This window comes from Canis lupus, chromosome 36, assembly GCF_011100685.1.
Source record: "Canis lupus familiaris isolate Mischka breed German Shepherd chromosome 36, alternate assembly UU_Cfam_GSD_1.0, whole genome shotgun sequence".
In the NCBI taxonomy this organism is placed as follows: domain Eukaryota; kingdom Metazoa; phylum Chordata; class Mammalia; order Carnivora; family Canidae; genus Canis; species Canis lupus.
Genome location: NC_049257.1, coordinates 6547854 through 6558150, shown reverse-complemented (window position 1 = coordinate 6558150; position 10297 = coordinate 6547854). Strand labels below are relative to the sequence as shown.

Sequence of the window (10297 nt, the reverse complement as noted above, 5' to 3'; positions counted from 1 at the left end):
ACTTCCAGATTATAAAATAATGTATAAAGTTTAGGACTTCTGTCCAGCAACATCAAGAGGGAAAAAAATCAGAAAAAAAAATCTAGAATGTGGAAAAATCTAGAAGACAACTTTTGGCCCTCAAAAAGTCAGTGTCATAGAGGAAAGAAAAATCCTGAAATTGTTCCAGATTAAGAGAAGCTAAAAAAAAAAAAAAAAAAAGTAATCAAATGCAATGATTTAACATTGATTGCATTACTTTGAAGAAATCACTATAAAAAGAATTTGGGGGACAAGTGAGGAAATATTAATATGAACTGGAGTATAAGATATTAGGGAGTTATTGATTTTTCTAAGTGATAATGGTGTTGATGTTGATAGAATACTTATTTTTAGAAGAAGAATGTCAACGAATTTAAAGGCTATGTTATTTAGAATCAAGAAAATGGAACTCAGCATCCCTGAGACCCCATCCACCTGGTAAGCATAGGCTTTTAGCCCTCACAGCTTGGCGGGTCTACATCACTGCCCCGCTACCGTGGATGACGATATCACTGCGCTCCCAGTTGACCACAGCTCAGGCAAGTGCAAGGCCGACCTCACAGGCCACAATGCCCCACCCCCAACCCCGCCCAGGCTGTCCTCCCCTCTACCGTGGGGCAGCGGCCCTGGCACCAGAGCATCATGGTGGGCATGGGCCAGAAAGACTCCTACATGGACAGTGAGGCCAGGAGCAGCAGGGGCATCCTGACCCTGAAGGACCCCGTAGAGCACAGTGTGGTCACCAACTGGCACCACACCTTCTGGGCTGAACTGTGCATGGCCTCCAGGGAGCACCACATGCTACTGAGTGGCCACAGCTTCACCACCACTGCTGAGCAGGAAATCGTGTGTGACATCGAGGAGAAGCTGCGCTCAGTCGCCTGGACTTGGAGCAGGAGCTGACCACTGCAGCCTCCAGCTCCTCCCCAGCGAAGAGCTGCGAGCTGCAGATGGGCAGGCCATCACCACCTGCAGTGAGAGGTTCTGCTACCCGGAGGCACTCTTCCAGCTTTCCTTCCTCACCTGGAACCCTGTGGCATCCTGGAAACTACCTTCACCTCCATCATGAAGTGTGACGTCGACAAGCCGAGGACCACGGCTTAACATGGGGCCATCTGGTGGCACTATCCTGTGTCCCTGGCATTGCTGACACGATGCACCAGATCACCGCCCTGGTGCCCAACACGATGAATATCAAGATCACCGCACCGCCTGAGCACAAGTCCTCTATGTGGATGGGGGGCTCCAACCAGCCTTGCCCTCCAGCTTCCAGCAGAGGTGCATCAGCAAGCAAGCAGGTACGAGTCCTGCCCCCTCCATCGTCCACCACAAATGCTTCTAGGTAGACTGTTACCTTAGTTGCCTTGTACCCTTTCTTGACAAAAGCTGACTTGCACAGAAAACGAGATGAGACTGGCATGGCTTTATTTGTTTATTTTAATTTGTTGTTTGTTTTTGGATTTGGGGCAGTTTTGTTTATTTGTTTTATTTTTTGGCACTTGACTCAGGATTTAAACATTGGAATGGTGAAGGTGACAGCAGTTGGTTGGAGCAAGTGTCCCCAAAGTTCTACAATGTGGCAGAGGACTTTGTACATTGCTTTTCAAAAAAAAAAAGTCATCCCAAATATCATGAGATGCATTATTATGGAAAGTCCCTTGCCTTCCCCAAATCAACTTCATTTCTCCCTGAAGAGAAGGGCCAGTCCTCCCCAAAGTCCACCCAGGAAAGAGTGATGGCATTGTAAATTATGTAATCCAAAAATTTTTAAATCATCGCCTGAATATTTGTTCTTATTTTGAATGGTCTACCATCATGGCCTTCGTTTTGTTCCCCCAACTTGATATATTGGTCTACCTACCAGTGGGGTTGAGGCATGGAGGCAGCCAGGGCTTACCTGTACATTGACTTGAATCCAGTACAATGAATTGCACACTTTAAAAAAAAAAAAAGAAAAAGGGATGCCCGGGTGGCTCAGCAGTTGAACGTCTGCCTTCGCCTCAAGGCGTGATCCCAGAGTCTGGTGTTCGAGTCCCATATCGGGCTCCCTGTGAGAAGCCTGCTTCTCCCTCTGCCTGTGTCTCTGCCTCCTCTCTCTCTCTGTGTCTCTCTCGTGAATGAATGAATGAATGAATAAATAAATAAATGAATAATTTTTTTTTCAAGGGAAAAGAAAGAAAGAGAAAAAAGGAGAAAGGAAGAAAACAGAATTCCCAAGAGAGTTCACAAGAGGGGATTCAATAACAGGGGACTGGCTAAAAAAGTGTTGGAAGAGTTGAAAGGCCAAACAAAGAAAAAAAAAAAAAAAAAAAGGCAATCCAGGTATTACCAAAAGCAGAAAGCCACTGCTACCTCCTGAGTTGGAGGAACAATGGTAGGAAGTGGTGTCCTCAGAGCCCAGGAGCCAGGGCTGTCTAGTGGGTATTGACAGGGACTCCTCAGTGGAGGCTTAGATTCATGGAGAGAAGGGCTGTTTGACAGAAACAGACAAAGACACTGCCAAAGACACTTTCCAAAACACAGCAAAGACAGTGGAAATATCCTGTCTTCTCTTCTCTTCTTACCATCTTATCTCCAGCCAGTGCTTCCCATTGGCCAAAACCTAAACAGAACCCAGTCACCAGAGAGTATGGGAAACCTAGTGTTCTGGCACTGGCTCTCTGAGATACTGAAAAATTCAGAGGAAGAGCAAAGAAAGGATAAAGCAGACAAATGACTGGTCCCAGGAGGGAATTGTCATGATGCTTGCAGCTTATTTGTAAGTAGTTCAGAGAACAAAATATATGCATATAAATACAGATGAAGCTAATAAGATGAAGTGTTGAATCTGGGTTGGTACATGGATGTTCATTATAACTATTCTTTCCATTTTTCTATGTGTTTGAAAATTTTCAGAATAAAAAGGTGAAAATCCATTCTAATACCCAATGGAAGAGGGGATAAGAACCTGATACAAGGTCATGGCCCTGGGAATGGAGAGAGGAAATACTCAAAATGAATTTGACAAAGTTTCTTATTAAATCCTTGTAACCAAGATGGAAAAATGTGGACCAGAGCAACATTTATCATCTTTTTTTTTCCCACCACTACACATTTGAGAGTTGAGTTTTCTATTTGTCACTCTCCCAAGGACATATCCACTCTTATTCTCATGCCAGCTATAACCCCCTACCTTATTTATCATCTCAAGAAAGTTTGACAAAATGGCAGTGAATGAGAGTGGCTTTAACTTGGTGGCAATATTTAATCTACTCTATTTTTTAAATAAACAAATTAGTTATGAAATACCTCACAGGGGAGTACAACACTCCAGTATATTGTGACATTAGAGTTGAGAAATCTTCAGCTAGAAAAAGAGTATAATTATAAAGCCACACACATGATTGAGCACTTCTATCCAAAGTTGTTGATTAATGGATACATGTCAACCTAGAGGTGGCTCTGCATGATGCACCCGGGATCTGTCTTAGTTTGGCCTGTCCAGTATTCATTTTTATGAGTGTCTTGGATGAGATTTAGAAAACAAGCTAATGTTGATGACTTGAAACCTAGGTGAGAATGAATGCATCAGGTGCCAGCTCAGGATCCACAAAGATCTGGATCAATCAGAGTGATAAACCAATATAAACTGATATAATGGAGATACGTGACCAGCTTGGGTCCAGTAAAGCCAACTAATTATGCAATGTTTTACATATGTAACTAAAGAACATGAGTTCATCCTCTAGTTGTGCCATCAATTACCTGGTATAAACTTTAGCAAGCCACTTCAACTCTTCTTAACTCCCTCACTTTCTGCATCTGTAAAAGGGAATAATGTTAACAGCTAACTCATAGTAGCTTACGTGGGTTAATATATGTAAAGTAGCTGAATATTGCTGGCACAGAGTACCAGAAAAAATATTAGTTGTTATGAGTGTCTTGGGTGGGGGGTCGTACTGGTAGCAACGTTACCTAATAAATAGAAAGGTTTAGTAGTTGATATAACATTCAATAGAGTTCAGTTGTAGGACAGGGTTACTAAAGGAGTGCATGTCATTTAGGGCTTTATTTAATTAGAATCCCTCTGCTGAAACGAGGCTGATGAAAGTCCTGACTGACTCTGTTCTGCTCAGGCTGCAACTAGAACACGGATTTGAGACTCAGTGCCATGGTCACAAACTCTCATAAACAAATTGGAGTCTGTTCAGCAGACCTGGAATGCAGGAACTGTTGACAGAATTGGAGGTGTCAGTGTGTCTTTAGAAGTTTAATGATCTGCTGAATAGAATTTGGAACTTGTTCTGTGTGGCCCCCATTGATTTCTCCAGAACCAATAAGTAAAAATTACCATGACACAGATTCTGAGTCCACGTAATGAAAGTCTTCCTTGTGATCAGAGTTAAGGAGATGTGCTTTGGGGTTACCTGTCCCCACATGATAAGGCATTATACACCAGAGTGACCACTTGGCATGGATATAATGAGATTCAAACCCAAAGTGATTGGATTAGGTATCTTGTGACATTGACCCTCAGAAACCCTGAGAGTTCATCCAATGCAATCTGGAGATTCCAGATTTGTTTTTTAATAACTTACTTAACTGCTTCCCAGACTGCTACCTCTTGAGCTCTTATTGGTTGTTTTTAGGCTTTGGGCCAAAGGTCTATACTTTTTTCCCCCACTATCAAATTGGTTAAATATTCAGTGTGTTCATTTTTTAGGAAATGAACTTGAAATGATTAAACAGGAAATATGCACTTAACTCCTAATGTTAGGTGCCTCAAAACAAAATCAATTCTATTTCAAATGGAATGCTATTGGAGAGCTGTTCAGAAATCTGTTGGTACGAAAGAAATATTGAAGGTGAACACATCAGGGACAGGAAATGAGAAACTTAAAGATATCTTTAATGCTAAAAGGCACTTGTCCTCAAAACCTTGAAGAAATCTTTCAAATGCCTCTGCTCATTTGAGGCACAAATATGTTGGGCTAAAATCTGATGACATCTAGATAAAAAAAAAAAGTTTTCTCTGCTAGCTCCTCAATGGAAATTTCTAAATCTGAATTATGAAGATGCCCAAATTACTGACCAGAACTGACTCCATGAAGGCATAGTGGGAGAAGAAAAAAACAAAAACAAAAATCATGCTAGTTCTGGCACCTTTATGTGAACAAGCTGATTGTTCATATCCCACATGGCCTCAGTTTTTAATCAATAAGCATTCTTCTTAAACCTGAGAAGTAGCATATTCACACATTATATGGAGCAATGCCTCGTTTCCTTCTTAATAACTTGGCCAGGGGAACGTATTCCAACTCTGTCAGTGCAATCAAGCAGTTTACACCAAACTGCATATTTCAAGTTGGGATCATACAACTACACCCGAGTTCATGAGTCTTATTAAATAACCAAAAAATATGTTCAGAATCATTAACCGCTAGTCAAAGATGAAGATAGCAGCATGAAATCTAAATTGAATGTATTCTGGGTTTACTCTGTGTTGGGTTTTGATGTTCTACCCACAGGAAAAAAAAAATAAAGTCAACTATATAATTTTAAGGGTTATCTTGAGGGGAGGGGATTTCTCAATCTTGTAGTTTAGTTTGACTATTCTTTCCAAATTTCAAAACATGGATAAATTTAACATAGCTTCCCAAAACCAGTAATAAATGAAATTGACAACCATAACTTAAAAAAAAAAAAAAAAGAAAGAAACTGACAACCAGCAAACTTTTGTCTTGTAGTGGTTTAAACTATAATATCCTCTCATGAGAATTGGATTCTTCATTTTCCAGGGCTCACATTTTTCACCTTAGAACCCAAACCCTGGGGTGGCTCAACAGTTGAGCGTCTGCCTTCAGCTCTGGTCATGACCCTGAGGTCCCAGGATCGAGTCCCACGTCGGGCTCCCTTCAGGGACCCTGCTTCTCCCTCTGCCTGTGTCTCTGCCTCTCTCTGTGTCTCTCATGAATAAATAAATAAAATCTTAAAAAAAAAAAAACTGTAGTTCACCACATCCTGGACCAAATGTCTCAGCTTCCTGCTTAGAAAGCATCTTATGCCTTCAGGTTCATGTGCCTTCATAAAGAATTGAGAAATGCTTCCTCTACTATCTTATTAAGGATATGGGATGTTTTGTTTTATTTTGTTTCGTTTTACTAGGAATTCCATCAGAAGTGAGGTGTAAACAGTCAAAAACAAGAATGCACAGTAGTAATAGAAATAAGATAGTTTATATTATCAACTAGATCTACTTTCGAGCATTTTTGTCTTTCTGAATACTGTTGTACACAATCCCAAGAAGTAAGTATTGGCCAGCATCTATTATACTGAATAATTTCTCTATGGCATTATTTTAACAGAGGAAAATTTGAAAACAGGTAAGTGAACAACAATAAAGACATTCATCTAAATTATTTTTACCAAGGGTATATGATAGCATTGGAAATTTTAGAGGCCACCTTAATAACTCTTACTATCTCTTTGAGAGTCAGCTTAAGCTTTAAAGGCAATACCACTGAGAAAAAAATGTTTTATAATTCTGAAATGGTTGGATAAAAGCCTCAGCTTTTTCTTTATTAGTGCATTAGCAGGTTTCTTTGACAGCAAATTATGAGTATGTGCAAAGTGAACAAAGTACAAGGCAGATGAAGAAAAAGCTCCCCCCCAAAGACATATTCCTATCCCCAGAACACTTTGCCAGTGAAATGCTGGTTGAAATTTTGCCTGCTTTTATTCCTTCCCTTCCCTGTTGATATCACCCAAAAAAAATTTTTTAAATATATTTAATGAGGGGCACCTGGGTGTCTCAGTCTGTTAAGTGACCGACTCTTGATTTTGACTCAGGTCATGATCTCAGGTTGTAAGATCAAGCCCTGTGTCAGGCTCTGTGCTGGATCTGGAGCCTGCTTAAAATTCTCTCTCTCCCTCTGCCCCTCATCCCACCAGCATGCAAGCATACATGCACATGAGTTCTCTTTCTCTCTCTCTCTCTGTCTCTCTCTCTCTCTATATATATATGTATATATGTTTGATATATGAATAACAAAAATAAATAAATATTTATTTAATATATATTAATATGTATTTATATATATTTATTTAATGAAGAACAACTTATAATTCCCAAAGGTGACCATCCATAAAGTTAAAGGAACCTACTTTTCTATAGAGAATAAGTATCTTTTATTTATCTCAGTCCTATGTGATTTGCAGTAGAGTGGACACTCAATATACTTTTATGGAATAAATTAATGAAAATAAACCCAAAAGAAAAAAGGATAGATGGGAGAAAAGTGGAAATGTCACATTATGAGAGGCTTAAAAAAAAACTGTATTTCTAAACTGAGGACCTTATAGTTTAGGACCTCAGTCCTAAACTGAGGACTGCAATGATCAATAAAAGCAAAGAGATCTCCTAATCCCACATCATTTTATTTGGTAGTTTTCTGATTTTCTTTTTGGTATATGCCTAACAAACAAACAACGTCCTCTGTATAGTTATTATGCAAAATCCATAGTTACACGTTGCATGACCTTAGACAAGAAACTTAACCTCGCCAAAATTCTCCTTCTTCATTGGCAAAGTGGGAATCAGTAGTGTGGCCAAGTTAAATGATTTGTATTCATAAGCCAGGTAGAACTGAGTCTGGCATATGTTAAAGATACAATAATTATTAGTTAAAATTGTGTTTATCATCTTCAGCAGATTCATTAGATGCAGAGAAAACAGCAAATTATTTTTAAAAGATTTTTAAAATCCAGCATGCCTGGGTGGCTCAGTTGATTAAGTGTCTGATTCTTGATTTCAACTTAGGTCATGATCCCAGGGTCCTGGGATCAAGCCCTGTGTCAAGCTCTGCTCAGTGGGGAGCCTGCTTGAGATTCTCCCTCTGTGTCTCTCACTACTCTGTCTCACACACATGTGCACTCTCTCTCTCTCTTTCTGAAATAAATAAATCTTTTTTAAATCTTTTTTAAATCTTTTTTTTAAAAAAAAGATTTACAAAATCAAATTATTTTGTACAAATAGCTTTGTGTTGGGGCACCTGGGTGGCTCAGTGGGTTAAGCACCTGCCTTTGGCCTGGGTCATGGTCCCAGGGTGCTCAGTGGGAAGCCTGCTTCTTCCTCTCCCTCTGCCACTCCCCCCAGCTCATGCTCTCTCTCTTGCTCTGCTGTCTCTGTCTCTCTCTCTCTCTCTCTCAAGTGAATGAATAAAATCTCTTTAAAAAATGTTTTTTGTGTTAAATTCAACCATATAATAACGGAAAAGGGACGCAAAATCTTCCTCTCGTTAAGAACAGAATCCATGCAGTATTTAGCTTTTGCCTCCCACTGCTTCTACATAACTAACTCTCTTCCAGTCACAAGTCTATGGCAGTCAAGATTTGTGGAATGTTATGTGAGAACAAATACACAATAAAACAAATTCTTCCCCTACCTGGAGTTGACCTCACCAAAATTTTGCTCGTGTGGATTTACTTTTATATACCGTTTTCAGCAAAGTCAAGAATTTCAGTTCCATATTGGAAACTGCTGAGTCAGGCTTCTCCACAGTAATGAGAAAAGAGGAACCGGAGAGCTGGAAATAGAAGAGGAAGGTAAAAGTATGCGGCAGAACTGGAGTAGGGAGTTTGGAAGTACGGATTTTTTGTAAAGAAGAAAAGAGTTTTGAGAGGAAAGTAGACCTCATGCTTGGAGCTACACATTTGTATCTATAAAGGAAAGCACGTGGGAAACTACTAAAGATGATGGCGGACTTCATGGATAAGGACACTTGTCAACACCCCCGAGCTTCCTCATGCACTGCACAGCTCAGATCACTTCATGCACTTCATTCCATCTTCCTGCAATGCTATTGGGGTGGCACAGTTAGCCTCATCCTGTATATGAAGATGCTGAGTTATACAAAGGTTTAAAATGTGCTGAGGTCACACCTAGAAAATGGCAAAGACAGAATTTGAACCCAGGCAGTGTGACTCCAAGGACTGTGGGCTTAAATAGTACAGCACTATCCTTGTGACTAAGTATATAGAATTCTCTGTACAGGAGCAGGGTGTGAGAGACACCTCGTTGGCTTTGCCAAAAAGGTTAAAGCAAAGCTAAATAAAGGTTTTTGCAAGCTACGATTTCTGGTTATTCTTTAGCTCTGGGCCCAGAATGAGAAGAAAAATCAAAACTGAGTAAAACATTAGAAAGGAATTGATTATTTGAAAAAAAAAAAAAAAGACAAAGAACAGGAAAGAAAGAAAGGGGGAGAAGGAAGGAAGGAAGGAAGGAAGGAAGGAAGGAAGGAAGGAAGGAAGGAAGGAAGGAAGGAAGAAGGAAGGAAGAAGGAAGGAAGGAAGAAGGAAGGAAGGAAGGAAGGAAGGAAGGAAGGAAGGAAGGAAGGAGAAAAAAGGAAAGAAAAAAGAAAAGGAAGCCTCTTTGTGTAAAGACTATCCATAGCAAAGGCAAACAAACTTAACAAGTATCTTATTGGAAGTTGAAAGAAGATTCTAAAGATTTTCTTAAAGTAGCTTAAGGCAATTAATGAAAACCAATGCCACACTACTCAGTTTACACACTATCGCTGTGGTTCACATCTGACCCTGATCCATACTTCTATTTTGAAAACAAACCCCTGATTTCCTTTGAGAAATCACCCTCCCTCACCATCTCAAGGCAAACTCCACTCCCAGCCTGGATCCATGACCCAGATCTGGCCATTAAAAGTTCTGCATCTCCAATCCATGTGTACGAGGACTCTCCCAACCACAGGATTTTTGTTGGGATTACTGATAAAAAGAAGAATTCTTCCCAGAAATTGACAAACCAATGTGTTCCAGTCCTGGCCTTGGTGGTGACCATGTTTTTGCAGTACTGAGCAAGACCTGTCCGAAATGATGACAAAGCATGGGACAGATGGGAGGGACACAGATTCCTGAAGTCCTCTTGTGTGCACCTGGATCCAACTGAGCCTACCAACTTGACTTTGCAATTACTTAGACCAACTAAAAAAAAATGTTTTTAGGCCAAGTCAGCTTGATTTGGCTATCTGCCACTTAGAACAGAGAGAACCTAGACTGAACTACTAATACAAGACATGTAAAATGCCCAGTGATAGTCTTTTTTATTTAGATATCCTAATTATTTTAATTTGTGTTCACAGAAATAAGATATAAGAGTAGTTTCACATTTAATTTTCCAACCTTTTGCTTCCTTTAAGTTCTAAAATTTCTTGCCTGTAAATTCTCCTTCCATTATGTTTTAAGGAAACTACACCTCACAAATCTGACGGACTATCATACAGCA

General features: G+C 39.9%; 1 pseudogene; it reads left to right on the top strand.

The window, feature by feature from the left end:
* The first annotated feature begins 663 nt into the window (after positions 1 to 663).
* LOC119867784 lies at positions 664 to 9869 on the top strand (annotated as a pseudogene).
* The last annotated feature ends 428 nt before the right edge of the window (positions 9870 to 10297 follow it).